Below are 20191 nucleotides of genomic sequence, written 5' to 3' on the forward strand. Positions count from 1 at the left end.
GGTTTCAAAGTAAACAAAAGCAATGATCTACAACCTAAATTATACTATGCAACCAGGCTATCATTTCAGGATCAAAACCATTATAGAGAGCTTTCCAACATGCAAAAGCTGAAGGAGTTTATCACCATCAAGCCAGTATTACTAGAAATGTTATAAGAACTTCTTTAAGAAGCAGAAAGAAGACAGATTAAAAATATAGGAAATAAAAGATTGGCAGTACTTGTATACCTATGGATAATTGCTTTAAATGTAAATGGATTAAATGTTTCAATCAAAAGATATAAGGTGACAAATGAATGAAAAAACAAGACTTGTCTTAAACATGCTAGCTAAATGAGACACACTATTGATGCAAATGACAAACACACATACAGAGACACTTAAACTGATGGAAAATAATATTTTATGCAAACAAAAATTTAAAGAGTTTTGTGTGTGTTTGAGCAGAGCAATATTCATATCAGAAAATATATTTAAACAAAGATTATAAAAAGAGAAAAAGAGTAACCCAGAAATTTCGTTTCTGAGGATTTTGTCAAAGAAACCCAAATGCTAATTCAAAAATGACTTATGCATTTACAATTATAATTTATTTATAACATTTACAATACCAAAGATACAGAAGCAACACAAGTTACATAGCAATAAAAAGTTGAATAAAAAATGTTGTGATACCAAATTCATGGCAGAACAATATACAATAGCCAAGATATGGAAGAACTGTAATGGCCATCAAAAGACAATTGGGTAAAGAAGTTAGGGGTCATACACAATGAAATATTACTCAGCCATTAAAGCAGTGAAATCCTACTGTTCACAATGACATGGGTGGTACTGGAGATTATTATGCTGAGTAAAATCAGTCAGACAGAGAAAGATAAATATTATAAGATTTCACTTATATGCGGAATCTAAGGAAAAAAAGAGCAAATTAATCAAAAATAGACTCACTAGTATAGAGGAATAAATGATGACTCCAAAGGGATTTGGGTTTTGAAGACTGGGAGAATGGAATGAAGAGTTAAAAAAGTATAAATTAATAGTTTATAGATATTCATGGGGATTGGGAGCACAGCATAGGGAATGCAGTTAACATTAATGTATTGGCTAGGTGGAGAGCCAGAAGAGAGTAAGAGCAGTTAGTGGGATCATTTCATAAACTATATAAATATCCTGTATACTTGAAACTAATAAAATAATATTTAAAGAAAAGTTGTGGTTCATACATACAATGAATTATTATTCAGACATAAGAAAAACTAAAATACTGCTATTTGTTACTACATGGAAGAAACTAGAGGGTATTATGCTAAGTGAAATAAATCACAAAGAGGAAAATGTATCCCTTATGATTTCATTTATATGTGAAATCTAAAACTCAAAACAAAACAAATAAATGGGAACACAGAACAAAGGAAAAATTTAACTCAAATGCAGAGGATACTTTCATAGGTGACAGATGGTAGAAGAGTTTGGAAGGCAAATGACAAAAGGAAAGGAATTAAGATGGCAAGGTGACAATCAGTTATTATAATAAAAGTTACAATTGTATTTTGAGAATTTCTTTAGCATAGAAAATGTGGCTAAAGCTGTAGAAGATTGCAAACAATCCTATAATATTAAGCACTAAAACATAGAGACCGAAATTGAGCTCTGTCTCAGTATGAGTGTGTATGTATTTATGTTACACATGAATAGAAATTATATATTAAAATAGAATTTTAAATATTAGCCACGCAAAATGTCAAATTCCAAGTTATTCTACATATAATGAAATATTTCATTACTGAACAACATAACTTGTTTCTGTCATTTTATAACTGAATAGCTATAATAGATGTTACAAATATTAAACAAACATTTATAGTAAAACCTCAAATTTAGGTAAAAACATCTAGTAAATATAAAATGTCACAGTTTCATAAAGGGAATTTTACTTTTGAGGTTAATTGGAATTTCCTATGCATGTCACTTGTCCAATAACGAGATACTTATGTAGCAAATTAAGTGTTTTCTGGTGTTTAGGTTAAGTATCTTGCATAAGATAGCACTAGTTGAATAATAATAATAAAAATTATAAATCATACAGGGTTTGATATAATTGGATTACAGTGTCATATTAAAAATAAAGACATGAAGTAGATATGTCATGAATAAAACTACTTTAAAAAGTTGAAATGTTTATTTTCATTTCAGAATACCAGAACAAATTATCAAAGCAAATTATCAAGATCCAGAAAGAAATTAATAATCGTAAAGGTATAAATATTCTAAGAAGGTGTTACAACAGTCTTTATCCAATTAAGCAAGAGAGGAAGTGTAAATTTCAGACGAAAGGTAATAGAAATGCCCTATACTGTAACTTTCCTTCTGATGACTATTTTATAACTACCACCTTCCATACGTTTTTAGCTAATGATACCCAACATGATTATTTCATATTAGCTTCAAATGGACAGGCAGGAGTTATACTTCATATAATTTATGATGAGATCATCGATGAGTCTCCATGATATTTGTAAGTATCAATTTGCACTTTCTAATATCTTCAACAACAGCCTAATCCTTTCATCTGACAATCATCAGCTTGTTCTTCGTACCTATTAATTTGCTTCTGTTTTGCTTATTTATGCATTTTATTCTTCAGATTCCACATAGAAGTGAGAGCATATAGAATAGTCTTCCTCTGTGTAGCTTATTCCACCTGGCTTATAACCCTCTGGGTCTGTCTATGTTGTCGCAAACAGTAAGATTTCCAATTTTATGGTAGAGTCATATTCCATTGTGTATATGTAGCACTTGTTTATCTAATTACCGTTTGGTGGGCACTTAGGTTGCCTCTATATCTTGACTACTGTAAATAATGTTGTAATGCACATAGAGATGCAGATATCTTTTCTATGAATTTCATTGAAAAAAATAACCCAAAAATGAAATTGCTAGGTCATATTGTAATTCTGTTTTTATTTCTTTAAGGAAACTCCATAGTGTTTTCTTCAGTGGCTGCACCTGTTTACAGTCCCAGCAATAGTACATGAGGGGTCCCTTGCTTCCACATCCTCATGAACCCACATGTGTTAGTTTCTTGATGACAGCCATTCTGACAGGTGTGAGGTGGTATCTCACTATGGTTTTAATGATGTGTCTCTGATGGTTAAAGATGTTGAACATTTTTTTTTTTTTTTTTTTTTTTTTTTTTTTTATCCATTGGCTATCCATACGTCCTCTTGGGAGAAATGCCTATTTTGGGCTTTGGCCAATTTTTAAATTGGATTTTCTGTTTCATTGTTGTTGAGTTGTATGAGTTTTCAAAATATGTTTTGGATATTAAACTCTATGAAATTGTATCACTGTTGAGTATAGTCTCTTATTCAGTAGGTTGTGTTTTTGTTTTGCTGATGGATTCTTTTGCCATGCAAAAACTTCTTAGCTTGATTCAGGTCCATTTATTTATCTTTTTATTTTATTTTCCTCCTGCTTGAGGAGACATCCAAAAAAAAATCAAAAACAAAACAAAATAAAACAAAAACAGTACAATGTTATAGAGTTTTCTTCTCAGAGTTTAATGGTTTGTAGGTCGTACATGTGAGTCTTCCAAGTTTACTCTTACATTTGGGGTAAGAAGGTGGTTAAGTTTAATTTCTTTTGCATTTATCTCTTTAGTGTTTCCAAAGCACTTTGAATACAGTCTTAATACCATTGTATATTCTTCTCTCCCTTGTCAAAAATTAAAGAAGCATCTCGTCATGATTTTATTTTAAGTATCTATGTTCTGTTTCATGGATCTATGAGTCTCTTTTTATGCCAGTACCATGCTGTTTGACCACTATAGCCTATTATAGATTTATAACAGTGGTATAAAACATTCATTATGAATAAATATTTATAATATTCTTGACATTTTGTCTTGTTCTTAAACTTATTCTTCATTTGCTTTATTTATAAATGCTATGAAAGAAAACATCATTCATCCAAAATTTTAATATCACCACAAATGACAGTTAACAAGATTTTACTGTATTTTGATTTTCAAAGAACCGATGGACATTTATCAATAGGTTAAAAAAAGCATACAAGTTATAGTTTCTTGAACAAATGCAAATAAGGATTATCTTGAAAATTATCCGTAGGCTGCAGGTGAAAAAGGCATAGTCCAGGTTTACTTCAAAACCAATAAAATATTAATTACTTCTTGGCTTAGGTAGATGTGTAAATTCTATTTGCATGAACAATAAACAGGCTGTGATTTCCTCAATCAATCTGGGCTAGAGTCGGTACTTCAATAAATAAAGCTGGATGATCACTTAAACTTGAAGTCAGTATGTGCAGTGTTACATTCACTTCCAACACCTTCATTAAAAGTACCCAGTAATTTTGCTACTATTGTCATAAATTCAAACACTAGGCATAATTCTTTTGTTTTCAAGTGCCACATTAAAGGACAATAAGTGTCTGGGTTGCAAAAAACTATATAAGTGGATATGCTTAGATATCTACATAGGTTTTCCAGTGGAATTAATGTGGTAGCTACAATTACTTTGAAACTGTACTCTAAAGTTGAATTAAGTATGAGTTGTAGTAGAGAAAAGTGTAGTGTGTAAAAGTTATTGCTGGGATATTTGGAGATTTTGTTAGAAATTCCAAGAAGTTGGAGAGCCTAGTATAGCTTGATACCAAGGACTAAGAAATTAACTTTGTTCTTTCTCAAAAATGCTGTGGCAATTTTTCATGGCCTTATACACATTTTGTGATTATTTGTTGTGGTTCTGTGAAAAATGCCAGTAGTGACTTTTTTTAAATGTGATTTTGTTATTAGTTTCAAGTATATAAGTCATTGGTTAGACATTTATATACTTTATGAACAATCCTTCTAGTTATTATTCCTTTCCTCGGGCTCTACATGTCGCCATTACATTACTGGTAACTGCATTTGCTATGCTGAGCTCCCCATCCCGATGACCATCTATCAACTACCAATTTGTATTTTTTTAACAATGCACCTATTCTTCCAGTCCTTCAATCCCTCTCTCTTCTGGCCATCACCAGATTCTTCTCTATAACTGTGGGTCTGTTTTTGATTAGTTTGATCTTTTTTTCCTTAGATTCACATATAAGTGAAATCTATGGTATTTATCTTTCTCTATCTGACATACTTCACTTAGTATAATAACCTTAAGATCCACCTATGTCATTGTGACTGGTAGGATTTCATTATTTTTCAATTACAGAATTTGCCATTGCATATTTGAACCATAACTTCTTTATCCAATCATTTCTTGATGGCCATTTTAGTTGCTTCTATAATTTGGCTATTGCAAACTGTGCTGCCATGTGCACAGAGGTGCATAGATCTTTATGAATTATTTTGTTGGTTTTTGTTGGATAAACATCCAGAAGTGCAATTGCTAGTCAAAAGATAGATTCATTTTTAATTTTTTGAGAACCCTCCCGACTATTTCCATAGCAGCTGTAACAATTTCCAATCCACCAATAGTGTATTAGGGCTTTTTTCTCCATGTCTTCATCAACATTGTTTTTCTTTGATTAATTGTTGATAGCCATTCTGACATGTGTGAGGTGGTATCTCATTATGGTTTTAATGTCCATCTTACTCATGTTTAGTGACATTGATCACCTTTTTGTCTGTCTATTGGTCATTTGTATTTCCTCCTTGTTGAAATATGTTTTCAAGTCATCTATCCATTGTTTAATTTGGTTTGTTTTTTGTTGTTGCTGTGTTGCATGAGTTCTTTATATATTTTGGATATTGAACTCATATATGATGTATCATACTCAAATATCTTCTCACATTCATTGGGTTGCCTTTTTGTTTTGTTGATTGTTTTCTTTGCCATGCAAAAACTTTTTAAATTTGATATAGTCTCATTTTTTTTTTCCTTGCCTGATACGATATCTCTGAAAACAAATGAATAGTAGTGATATGAGCGAGATTATTGCCTATGTTTTCTTCTAGTAGTTTTATGCTTTGGGGTCTTACATTCGAGTCTTTAATTCATTTTCAGTCTATTCCAATAAAGGTGCAAGAAGATAATCCAATTTCTTGTTTGTTTCTTTGTTTGTTTCTTTTTGCATGTAGCTGCCCTATTTTCCCAAATCCATTTATTGAAGTGACTGTCTTTACTCTAGTGTATATTCTTCTCTCTTTTGTCATATGTTAAATGAGCTTCCATGCATAGATTTATTTCTGGGCTCTCTATTCTGTTCCTTGAATCATTGTTTCTGTTTTTATGCTATTAACATCGTTTTTTTGATTACTGGTGGCTTGTAGTATAGTTTGATATCAGGTAGTATGATACCTCCACCTTTGTTCTTATTTCTCAAGATTGCCATGGCTATTTGAGGTCTCTTATGGTTCTACACAAATTTTAAGATTATTTCCTCTATTCTCTGAAAAACGTCATTGGTATTTTGATAAAGTTTCCAATGAATCTATGGATTGCTTTGGTAGAATGGCCATTTTAAAAATGTTGTTTCTTTCAACCCATAGGCATGATATATGCTTCCATTTATTTGTATCTTCTTCATTTTTTTTTCCAAAGACTTATACTTGTCTGAGAACAGGTCTTTTATCTCTATGGTTAATGTGATCCCCAGAACTTTTATTGTTTTAGATGCAATTATAAATGGAATTGTTTTCTTAATTTCACTTTCTAAAAGTTCATTGTTGGTGTATGAAAATGACACTGAGTTTTGAAGATTAATTTTGTATCCTGCTACTTTACTGAATTTCTTGATGAGTTCTACAGAGTTTTTTGGTGGAATATTTAGGGTTCTCTATATATAGTATCATGTCATCTGCAGATAAGGAAAGTTTTACTTTTTTCTTTCCAATTTAGAGAGCTTTTATTTCTCTTTCTTTTCATTTTGCCCTGGCTAAGACTTCAAATACAATGTTGAATAGGATTGGGGATAGTAGGCATTATAGACATTCTTGTCTGGTTCCTGATCTTAGGAAAAATGCTTTTAACTTTTCCTGTTTGTGTATAATGTTAGCTATATCTTTGTCATATATAGGCTCTGTTGAAATATATTCCCTCTATTACCTCTTTGTTGAGAGTCTTTATCATAAATGGATTCCGAGTTTCATACAATGTTTTTTTTTCTGCATCTATTGAAATGATCCTATGATTTTTATTTTAATTTGTTAATGTGGTGTATCACATTAATTGATTTGTGAAGATTGTACCAACCCACATCCCAAGAATAAATCCAACTTGATTATGGTGTATGGTATTTTTAATGTACTTCTAAATTTGGTTGGCTTATATTCTGTTAAGAATTTTTACATCACTGTTCATAGGAGATATTGGCTTATAGTTTTCTTTTTTTGTTATGGCTTTGTGTGGTTTTGGAATCAAGGTAATGGTGACCTCATAAAAGATGTTAGGGAGCTTTCCCTCTCCTTTAAATTTTTGGAGTACTTTGAGCAAAATAGATGTAATTCTTCACTAATTCTTTAGTAACATTCCCTTATAAAGCTTTCTGGTCCTGGACTGTTTTTTTTTTTTTTGCTTGTTTTTGTTTGTTTGTTTTTGTTTGTTTGTGTTTTTGTTTTTCTGTGAGTGTGTGGAACATTTTGATTACTGATTCATTTTTGTTGGTGATAGTCATTCAGTTCAGCCTTTTCATTTCCTCTTAATTCAGTCTTGGGAAATTGTATGTTTCTAAGAATGTATCCATTTCTTCCAGCTTGTCCAATTGTTGGTGTATAGTACTTTCTTATATCCTTTGTATTTCTGTGGAGTTTGTAGTTAATTTTCCTCTTTCATTTCTGATTTTATTTATTTGGTCTTCTCTTTTTATTTTATGAGGCTGGTTAAGTGGTTGTCAATTTTATTTATACTTTCAAAGAACCAGCTCTTGGTTTCATTAATCTTTTGTGTTGTTTTTCTAGACTCTCTTTTGTTTATTGCCTCTCTGATCATTATGATTTCCTTTCATCTTCTTGCTTTTGACTCTTTTCTGTTCTTTTTCTAGTTCTTTGAAGTGTAAGGTTAGATTGTTGATTTGAGCTTTTCTTTGTTACTTCATGTTGGTCTGTAATGCTATGAGTTTCCCTCATAGGACTGTTTTTGCTATTTCTCATAAATTTTAAGGGACTGTATTTTCATTTTCTTTTGTCCCTAGCTTTGTTTTTTAATTTCTTTCTTGGTCTCATTGTTAAACCATTGATTGTTTAGTAACATGTTATTTAGCATGTGTATCTTCTCTTTTTTCCTTGTAGTTGATTTCCAGTTTCATACCATTGTGATTGGAGAAGATGGTTTGATAAGATTTCAATCTTCTTCAATTTACTGATACTTAATCTGTGTCTTAACATGTGGTCTATCTTGGAAAATATTCCCTGTGCACTTAGGAAGACTATATATTTGGCTGCTTGGGGTGAAATGTACTGAAAATATCTATGAATCCACCTGGTTAGTAAGTCTTTTAGACCCATTATTTCCTTGTTGATTTTTTTGTCTGGCAGATCTCTCCATTGGTGTCAATGCAGTCTCAAAGTCTCATACTATGAGTGTATTACAATTTATCTCTCGTTTTACATCAATCAATAATTGTTTTATGTATGCAGCTGCCTCTGTGTTGGATGTGTATATGTTTACTAGGGCTATATTTTCTCAATGTATTTGTTTCTCATTATGACTTTGTTTTAAAATTGTATTGTGTTGCGGAGATGGTTTGGAAGAAGAGTCGGAGTCTGGAAATGTCTAATTTACATGGATAAAGGAGAGGAGGATGGACAATACCAACCCCTATCTCCATGGCCTTTGATTAAGTTTCACAACAATGCCGGCTTTGTAATTTAATAATAGTCACTCTCAGGTCAGCAGATACAAGCTACAGCCAACTCCCAGATTCAGCCTCAAAGCCACTACTGTGTTCTTAGCTACTTCCTCTCAAGTATCTTTTTCTTATCCTCTTAAGTATCTCTATCTTTAGAGCAAGAAGTCTTGGAATCAATCAGGCATATGCGCCCACCCTGCCATGTGTCCTTATGTGCAAGTCCACATTTGCTTCCATTGTTCTTGTTGCTCCAAGCACCAGACATCCTGCCAGGAACATTCTGTATTGCAGGTGTCTTTTACAACAGTATTGGACAATTATAAGAATTGCTCACCCATCTGTATATTTTTTCGTTTGCATTTTTATCGTGTATTTTTTTTCCGTCTTATTCTTTTCAGCTGTGTGTGTCTTTTGACCTGAAGTGAGTCTCCTGCAGGCAGCTTATGTGAAGGTCTTGTTTCCATATCTATTAATCTACTATATCTTTCATTAGAGCTTGAAACCTTTTCTCTTTGTAAACAATAGTTTATCGATATGTAGTTATTGATATTTAATATTCTTATTTTTTTTTACTTTTTCTTCTTCTTAGAGAATTTTTTCTAACATTTCTTATAACACTGGTTTCTTGTTGATAAATATTTTTAGTTACTGTGTGTGTGTGTGTTTGTATGTTTGTGTGTTTGTGTGTGTGTGTGTGTGTGTGTGTCTAGAAAGCCCTCTTTCCATCTTTTGATCTGACAGAATAGCTTTGCTGAGTAGAGTCATATCACTTTGAATATTTCCTGCCAATCAGTTCTGGCTTGCACAGATTCTGTGAAAAAAAAATCAGCTGACAGTTCATGGAGTCCCCTCTAGATCAATATTTGTTTTTCCCTTGATGTTTTTAAGATTTTCTCTTTATCTTTATCCTTGGCATTTTAATTGAGATATGTCTTGGTGTGAACCTATTTGGGTTCATTCTGTTTGCGAATCTGTGCTTCTTGGACATTAAACATCTATTTCCTTCACCAGGTTAGAAAAATTTTCTGTCATTTTGTCCAATCTAGGTCTCTAGATTCTTTCTCTTTCACTTTTCCCTCTGGTACTCCTATGATGAGACTGTTTTCATAATTGATATTTTCCCAGAGGCTCTGATACTATTCTCCTTGTTTAAGACCTTTCTTTTTCTTGTTGCTAATCTGATTTGCTGTTTTTGCTACCTTGTCTTTTAGATCACTAATTTAATCCTCTGCTTTACCTTCTCTGGAGCCTCAGTGGCTGGTGGGTGGGGCTGATCTCACTTTGGTGACACACTCCTGGTTAGATGTCAGTTGCAATCCTGGTGAGCTGCCAGATCCTAGTTAAGTTCTGTGATCCTGGCTAGATGCCACACAGAAAAATGCCCCCACTGGGCCCATACTAGATGTCTGTGACCTTTCCTTGCGACAAGGGGATAATAAGTGGAACTATCTGAGGGATGAGAGTGGAAATGAGCATGAACACAATTTCTGGCTGCTGACCCCCAGTGGTCGTTGATAACACCCTTTGTAAAAGGGGTAAAGAGGGTGTTCCTATGGCTTCCTCCCACTATGGTTGGGTTTCAACTGCCAGACTCCCAAACCGCTAAAGGGCAGTAAGGAGGCACTGCACCATGCACAACAGACCTCTCAAATGTGTGCTCCCCTGGGCTCACCAAAGGCCAGCAAACCATGCAGGCATGGAAGCCTCCCTAACCCCAGCTGGCCATGCCCCACCTCCCCAAGATCCTCTCTCAGACCAGAGCCAGCAGAATTCTGCCCCAGCCCTCACCCTTCTATCCACCCTGCAAGCCCCCAAGAGTTGCTGATGGGAGAACAAAGCACACATGCAGCCAAGGGGTCATGTTGCCCCCATGTCTCAGCCATGCATACCCCAAACTCAGGCCTGGCATACCGTGACAGTCAGACCCATGCCTCAGCTGGGAGAGGGTTCAGCATAAAACTATGGATCACAAACCCAGGAGCCAGGCATCTCTGAATGCAGCCAAGAGCAGTGGGGTCCTGAAGTAGCTGATGGTCCTGTACCCCCCTGGTGTCAAAGTTGAGTGGGCCTGGGAGAAGGGGCTGTGCCTACATTGGCTAATCTTCCAGGATCCCAGCACATCATATCCGGCAGCAGTAAGGGGGCCGCTACAATGAGAAGGAGCCTGCTGGTCATGAAAGGTGAGGCACACAGCTTCTACTGTGCCCCACCCCTGAGCCATTCCCTCAATCTCTTATTATGTTCCCCTAACTCAGTCTTCAAAGAGCTAGTGTCTCTGATCTTAGTAAGGCATGTGAGATCATTAAGTGGAGTTCAGCTGGAACACCGGCTACCTGCCAGCCTGAACAAGGGCCCCAGTCCCCAAGAAAATGATGAAGACCCTGACAAGGGCCCCAGTCTCCAAGAGAGTGATGATGGGTTAATTACGTGTCACCATTTAAAACAGAGAATAATGTTTAGATAAACCTCCACTGCTCACTTACTGGGAATGTGGGCATTGTGCCCTGCCATTCTCTGTCTGAGTCTTGACATTTCTGTCTTGGAATCAAAGGACACATACCAAATCTTCATCCACTGAGTGGTGGGTGTCTCAAATGTAGCAGGCCCAGCAACGGAGTTCAACAGAATTTTTATTTATAGGTTACCTCTCACAGCAGAGTGTGGGTTCTCTGATCAGATGGGTCTGGGTTTAGATCCGTCATTATATGAAAAATAAGTCACCTTCTTGTGACTTATTTACTTTGTCCTCACACATCTGGTGGGCCACAATTACTGTTCCCTTTTCACAGATGCTAAACATAGGTAGGTCACATGTCTTTCCAACCCATCTGGCCGACTAATGCAAATCACTGTCAGGGGAATGCTCTCAAGAGAAGACAGTCTTCTTTAACCTGCACTGCACCTCCTGAGGCAGTTGTCACTGCTGCCTATGATTTGGAGGATGAGCACAGAAAGTCCCAGGTCCATTCACAGGACTGAGATAAAGGGTCACTTTGGACTTGAATTCAAAGTTCACCACCTTGAACATGTCCCTGGATTTTAGACCAAGGACCTGACTCATTTGGCCTAATAGAAATCTGCTCACGTCCCTGGACTACACATATAGGTGGTCATTTGTCATTACTCCCCATGGCTGGGTAGGGCAAGCCCATGGAACCCAGACCTGTTCTCTGGGCTTCATTTAAGTTCAGTGAGTACTGAATATTTAGGATTTGGTCAGAGCCCTTTTAGGCCAGCCAAGTCATTTGGGCTGGTATGGCCTGCAAGCTTCACTCAGAGCATTCCTCATGCCTATGGCGGGGGGCAGAGGGCTGGTTAAGAGCAGGTCTAGGGATTCTGTGCTTCTGAGCCATTGTGGACAATATCTGTGAGCGGGAGGCCAAAAATGTCCATCATTATGCATGGCTGCTTTGCTCATAGCATGTCCAGTGTCCCATCAGACTTGGCCTAATACAGGTAAGCTTAAAGATACAATAACTCAAATGTCAGGATGATGACAGTTCTGTAATAAACCTCTCTGGGCCCAGGTACAAAGAAGTGCATTAGAGAAGCTACTGTGTGAGGGACTTTGTGAACACCTGTGCAGATGAGGCTGTGCAGGGGCTCAGAGACTCACTTATGGCTGTCTTCAAAGAGAGCTCATAGCAGGAGCAGGTGAGGTCTTATCTCACAGGTTACTCTCAGGACAGCCTTTGTGGAAGGAGGTTCTAAGTCAGCCCAGGCTCAGTGGGAAAGGCACTGGCCTGGAGGGAGGTACTCATGCAGCTTGCCTCCCTGGCCTCACAATTCTTTTTCACAGCAGTCAAGTTTATGCAGAGAAAGCAGCGTGTCTGTGCATTCTCTGAACATCTAGGATCCAAGGCTTTTACCTTCCCTCTACGTCCATTTGTCCAGCACTGAAGACTGGGAACACGTGGGCACTGGAAGCTTTTGAGGAAGATGTCTAGGTTCTCACCCATCATCTGTGCTGGATTCTGCCTGTGCTGACTCAGGTTTGACCATCAAACTAAAAGGCTGCTTACCATTCCCATGTCATAGATTAGAATACATACACAGAGACGGAGAGTATCTTGCTCCAGGTCAAACAACTGGCAAATGAAGAGCTGAGAGTCAAACCCCGCATTGGCCCATCTGGAGTCCACATGCTCTGCACCATGAGATGCTGACAGTGAAGGAACAGCATGGAGAGTGAGGAGACCAGAGTCCCAGACTGAGCCACGCACACGTTCACATACATGCTCACCTCCCACTCAGGCTCTAACTTGAAGGAAACCAGGAGAGGAGCCAAGAGAAGCAGAGCAAGGAAGATGGGGAGCCTACTGGTAGAAAAGTCCATGCTTGCTAACAGTTCAGGGAATTCCTAGCCTTGAAGAGTCTTTCTCAAATCCTAGACTTCTCAACCTGGGCAGTACCCTAACTAGTCTGACTCCTCCAGGCTTATGCCTTTCCAGGGGCTGAGATTCTATGACTGAAGGTAGAAGTCTCTGTGGCCCCTCTGTTTTCACTGACAAGGTGTAATGAGGTTTGTGGGCTTCAGAGTTGTATGGAGATACTATTTAGAAGAGAAAGAGGCAAAAAAAATATCATGGAGAGTGGTGGTGATATCCCCCTAGCAAGTAAGAATGACTTATCTAACTTGTCTCTTGTCAAGAAAGTAGAGGAATTGTTAACCAGTTACTTTTTCACCATTCACTTTTGCAGAGGTTAAGGAGTCAAGAGGCCCTCTCTGAAGGCCCTCTCCTGATACCCTTCAGAGCTGGGATGTAAAGGCAGTGGTGGCTACTTTTGTCCTGGGGCTGTCAAGATGCAATTTATTACTAATGACTCACTCACAGAGAGCTTCTTCCCTGTGTGTGCCCTCTGGTGTCTCCTGAGATGTGACTTCTGTGTTAAGCCGCACCCACACTCCCTGCAAACAAAGGATTTCTCCTCTGAGTGTGTCCTCTTGCATTTGATGAAATGTGACTTCACACTGAAGTCTTGCTCACACTCCATGCAAACTAACAGCTTCTCCCCTGAGTGTCTGCCCTGGTGTGTGATGAGATGTGCCCCTTTATCAAAACCTGGCCACATCTTTCATACTAGACTCTTACATTCTTGATTTTCCTACTCCCACAAATAACTTACCCATGTCCCCTGGATTCACTTTCTGGCCTGTGGTGAGCTCTGCCTCCATCATTCTCTCACTCCTTAGAGCTCCCCATTTGTTCATTCAGTGGTTTGTAAAAGGCCCTAGAAATCTTCCTCTGCCTGATCCTTTCAAGCAGAGGTTTGGACCGTTTTTTGATCTCTTGTCCTTCAGTTTGTCATTCAGCTGTGTGGGTCAGGATGCTGCTCCTGCTGCTGACTTTGACCCTCTGGGCAGGGTTTCTCCGATTGGGGCTGTTTTTTTGCAGGTGTTCCTGGAAGGCTCTGAGAGAGACGACTGCCTTCCACGTGCTGGCTGAGCAATTACTGACTGGAGAATGCCAGAGAACAGGAGATGGCCAGTGAGCAGGAGGATCCCTGTCTTGGGTTATGCTAAAAGAGAACCTTTTGTTCAGAGTAGACATTGACAAGGCTGCCTGGGCCATATGCTTGGTCACTTGGTAAGACCTGCCCAACAATTACTCTTATTTTGTTGGGAATACAAGCTCTATTTCATACAAAATGTTCCTCTACAGTCTATCTTTTCATTCTATTTTTATGCACTACATCTTCTTCAGAAACCCAAAAATCTTAGTTGAGGGCCTTTCTACTTAGGGCTCAGACTACAGATTTTATTTCTCATGTAGATGAAACTGCAGTAACTTTCCCCACATGCAAGTTTCTTCTAAGTCATATTAAGGAAATAGAGACAGGAAAAAAATAAACTATAGTCCCCCCACCCCAAATGGTGTCATGCACGCTAGTTTCCCTGAAACTAAATCTAGATTTTGGACTCTATCTCTAATTAGTTGCAACCTCTTCCAGAAACTTAATCTCTAACAACCAGTATGGAATGTTCTAGTCAGTACCAATGAAGTGCTCTGAGGGCCCACTCCATCTTAACTCCACAAAAAAGAGGCAATCTACACAATAAAAACTTCCCCCCGCCCGCCATAAAAGCTATCCCAGCCCAAGAATAATCTTGTCATTTTCTTGCTTAGAGGTCCTTTGCCCCACATTGCTTCCTATAAAAACCATCCCTTTGTACAATGATTCACAGCACCCTTGTAATTCATTACTAGGTAGATTCTGGTGATTCATGAATAAAGCCAATGAGATTTTCAAATTTACTTGGTTGCAAACTCCTCTGCTCTTATGCAGAACAGGAGATGGCCAGTGAGAATTAAGTCACCATTTCTGATGACTTAAGCTTGCTTCAATTTGCCTTATTATCTAGGTTGACATATTATAGCAAGGTCTCCAACCACCGGGATATAGACTAGTACTTGTCCATGGCCAGTTCAAAACAGGGATGCACAACTAGAGGTGGGCAGAGGGTGAGCCACCAAAACTTCTTCTGTATTTGTAGCCAATCCCCAGCACTAGAATCATCACTTCAGCTCCACCTCAGATCATCAGGCATTAGATTCTCATAGGAGCAACAAGCCTTGGTGCCAAAAGATTGGGGACCTCTGGTCTATAGAAATATCATTCCCATTGCTCTACCTATGTCATGAATTGCTTTTCTCTCAGTCTTCTACAGAACATAAAGTAGCCTCACACCAAATAGTCCTACTTGATGTATTATATTTGGCATTAGCCCACTCCAAATACAACAAGAAGTCGTGTTGTACAATATATCTCCATTTTCACTTCCTATAACCCTGACTCCCATCCATCTTCATCCAGTCTGCCATCTTGCCACTTGGAGACAGAGTCATTTCTGAGAGGATTCCCCTCTGCAGCCTATTTCCCAAAAATTCACGAAGCACAGTCTTTGGACAGAGACCATACCACTCCAGCTGACAATGTCATTATTGCCCCACATCACACAGGACACTCTCCGTGGTGACTTTCCTAGATCATGGGCTCTACATTCCAGACTATGAGTCATCCCTCCAACCACCTTTTTTATCTTCCATGCTGAGACATGAGTGGTCCACAGCCAGTCCTGAAACAAAACAACTCTTTCTAAATCTACCGAATGCTTTGCCAACAGTTGTCTATAATTGTTCTCTCTTGAGAGAGCCCTCCCGGAAGGTTTGCCTTACACTTACTCTAAGACATTATCTACATGTCCGATGACATGCATGTGGGTGCACCTTTGCTTCCTTCCTTCACCTTGAGGTTCTCAAGAGTGATGATTCTAATCATTATGTTCAGTCTGCATTCCCATCTATGGGAAACTTGTGTGGCACAGAGCAGGACAACTAAATGAAATAGTCAGTGAATGCATAATAACACATATTTCATTTAGAAATATAAAGAAAAATAAGAATAAAGAGCAGAAAATTTCAGAAAAATCTGCTTTGGTGACAGAGATGGTAAGTGCTCGAAGACTTGTTTTGGTTCTTTATTTAATTATTTGTTTTTGCCTGTAAACCTTTACACACTATGTGCTGTTATATAGTTTGTGCATGAAGTATTAAAAAATCAGAACTAAAAACAAAAAAAACATAAAATTTGTCCCTAAGTTTCAAAGGCATGAGAAATAAATCCTTAATTTCTGAAGCATCTCATTTGAAATTTTACTAACCTTAGACTGGATTTTACTCTATCTAATTTGGACCATGAAAATTTCCAAGGAGAATTTTCCATTGAAGAAGGACAGTGGAGCTCACTTACCCCTAATGCTCACTGTCTCATCTACTTGCTGCATAACTTGATACCCAGCTACTGATCATACTCGTCCCCATACCAGACCAGCACTTTACACCCTTGGCCTAACATGCCAGCAGGTTTGGTAGAAAATCTGCCTGTGATTATGAAAGGCCAACAAGTTCTACTCCTCATCATCCTGAGCACAGTTCACATACCTGGGTTGAGACAGGTGGGAGGAAAGAAAACCACAGGGGAAAAGTTTCCCCATCTGTCGGATACATGTCCAGCTCATCACCTGATGGCTGCGGCCTTCATGATCTGATGTCGCCTACTTCCTGCAACATTCCTGGGGAACCTTCTAGTAATTCTTAAACCTCTTTCACAATGTCTTGTGGACTCCCATCTCCAAGTACTGCTAACGGTGCTCATCCTGCCTAGAAAGTTTCCCCTTACCCTTGAAGTCTCTGTCTCAGCATAACACAGAACGCTCATAGTCCATTCTCATTCTCTAACCCCCGATAAAACAGAACAGGACAGGACCACAACCACCCTGTCCTTCTACTACAGGCTTCACAACCCAGTTCTAGTTAGACTGAGACCAGGGAGCTTTGCTGTCCTCACAGGCTAAATATCAATTTTTTAGGCAATCTTGCCCTGTGCCCTTCTCACAAAATAGGAAAATTATAGCTAAGTGTTTCTAAAATCATTTTTGTCATGTCTATTGGCAAGAAGTCCTCCATAAAGACATGGGTTTTAAGCTCTGGACAATAAAATGAATTCCACTATCTACCAGGAATACAAGAGCTAAATAATTGTCTGTTGCATAAAGTAATGTGGAAATCCAGGGTCCCCAGTGAATCAAACCTCTTCTAGAACTTTTTAATTGCCCAATTTTATCTAGCATAAAGATTTCTGTTTCGAGAACATATACCTTATTTTATTTCCTTAATGCCCAAAATTATTCTCGATAGGAAAGAACACTGAATGTGGAGAAAAGAGACAAATAGAGGCCTGAGGAAACCACTGAGGGAAGCACAAAGAGAGGAAAAGGGATATGGGCTTGTCAGAGAGGATTGTCCTCTGGGGCCCATAAACTAATGGGCCTTACCACACCCAGTTGGCCCAGACTCATCCTTCCCATCAACATATACACAGCAGTTTCTCACTTTCATGATCTGAGGATCAAGAAAAGAAGTGAAAGTCTTTTTTCGTGTGGAGGTGGCAGTTAGATGAAGTATTTAATTCTCGTCATCAAGTACTTCAGCCTGCAAGAATTCCACCATCAACTGTGCCCACGTGATGTATTACTTTATCATCATGTACACATCTGAGTCAGTTTGCCATTCAAGCTGGAGCCTAGAGGCAGGAGCCACTCCTGTGTGTCTGTTCCACTGAATCATTCTCAGTCTGTTATTTTTCAGCAGGAGCACCATGTCCATGCAGAATCCACTCTGTGTACAGAGATACCACATTATCCCCATCCACGTCCTAGCCTGCAGGAAGTGAGGGTCCACCAGTTCACAGAGGGGAAGTGAGAAGTCCAAAGACAGGAGAACGAGTTGCTCATTCTCAAAAGCCAAGAGTATTCACTATTGGCTACCTGTTCATCCTGTGGGCCTGGCCATCCTAGGCCAAAGAGCAGGCCCAGTGGGAGATCAGATGTCTCTTTCCACACTGAGCCCATCTTTGGGGATGCACAATGATCCACTTCTCAGGCCAGGGTACAGAGTGAGGGCTGAGTGTTTGGGATGACCCGTGTTCATCGCACATCCTATACAAATGCAGGTGGGGGTCCATTGGCAGCATGGCTGTTGACAACGGAGTTCTGACACTTTTCAAATCTGGAGGCAAGAGTAACAGGGACTAGGAAAGGTGACATGCATGTCCCTTCACATGAGAACTTCAGGCAGAGCTCATTTACTCATGGCATTGAGAATCAATCCTGTATCATACATAACTAGAGGGAGTAAAAGATTGGGACAAGTGACACAATGAAAGTATAGTATCAAGACCTAACATCCTTCCTCTGAGGGCCACTTACACAGGTAGCCATCATCCTGGGGCTCACTGAACTTTTGTTATGCATGTCTATTCTTTCTCAGAAGATATCCATCTTCATTTCAATCTCCTTTCTCCTGAGTTCTAAGTTGGAGAAAGGTAAGTGAGTGAGATTGGTGGGGTCCGGGGTGCCAATCCTTCTTTTGTCAGAAAACATGATGTCTAATCTCATTAAACTGTCACCTGCTTTCCTGTATGCTTCGTTTTGTTTTGTTTTGCTTTGTTTTGTTTTGTTTTGTTTTTTGTCCCCCTTAACAATTGATCAAGAGAGATTAGGACTCTACTTTGACCATGCATAGCTGATTTAATTTCAGTTTCTAACTCTTCCTATGATCGAGTTTAACTTTCCAACCTTTCTATTTACAAAATGTTTCATCCACGTATTCATTCATTCAGAAAATATTTGTTGAGGGCAAATTATGTGTTAGGCATTGAACCAAGGCATGGACATACAATACCAAGAATGTATGGTCCTTGTTATTGTCACTCATGGATTTCTTGGACAATTGGCCTTTGGCAATCCTTTTCAATTTAATCTAATGGTTTCGAACAAGGACTTGGTGTCCTTATCTTCCCTGTACAAATTAGCTTTAGGTCACTCAGAGAATTTATTAGATTTTCGCAAAGCACCAGTGCTAATTTTAGGTCTCAGCTTAGTTTAGTTTAAACCCACCCTAGCCACAGTCCACTCCAAATATACTATCATCCTTTCCAGAGGACTTAGAAAAATGAAAGTTCCCAAATTATTTTCTCTTCACCAATGTCATTTGAGTACTGTTCAGAGACTCCTGCTTCTCCAGGAGAGGACAGTGGTTTTTGAGCCTATTCAAACCCACAACCTTCAGCAAATTTGCCACTCTTTACAAACTGGGCTCATTACTTAATGGAGCCATGGACATTGCCTTCAAAATGAGTGCCACATATTAAAAGATAACATGTACTTCTTTAATACTTTAAAGCTTATGATGTGTTTTCACAATACACAACTTTAATCACTACTTCAACAAAACTTGGAAGTATCTGGGGAGTATGAAGTGTATAGGGAAAAGAAAGGGCCTATGGAGATAGAGGCTACAAGCCGTGCCCTTTCCTTTCGACTTTCTCTGTAAGAGTAAGAGTGAAGGTCCAGGAAATAAACAATTAAATTATTCTAGATAATATAGAAAATTATGCTAAAATTTGCATATTAATATATCTTGAAAAAATATTTATAATTTGATCAGCTGATTCCCATCACCCTGTCTGAATAGGTTGTACCACCAGCTAGTTCCCTTTAGTTTCCCAGTCCATAACATACTAATTCTCTACCATTGTGATAGTGAACATGACGTGTAATAATGTTTTCCAAAGTGTTCTGTGAGCTATTAAACAGACTATAAATGTAAGATTATAGTCCTGCTGTACATTTATCCATTCAGCCATCCCCATATTTTACTCACAGATATTATCGTCAGCATTTATTGACATTCTAACTTCTGATTCAATTTCTACTCATGAAATCACTCATTCCAAAACATTCAGGGGGCATTCACAGGTCCCTTGAAATGTCCTGGGACTTATGAGAAAGATCTGGTGTGAATCACCCTCTCAAAGAGTTTGC

The sequence above is a fragment of the Pteropus medius genome, unplaced genomic scaffold (genome assembly GCF_902729225.1).
Source record: "Pteropus medius unplaced genomic scaffold, Ma_sr-lr_union100, whole genome shotgun sequence".
NCBI classification, from domain to species: Eukaryota; Metazoa; Chordata; class Mammalia; order Chiroptera; family Pteropodidae; genus Pteropus; species Pteropus medius.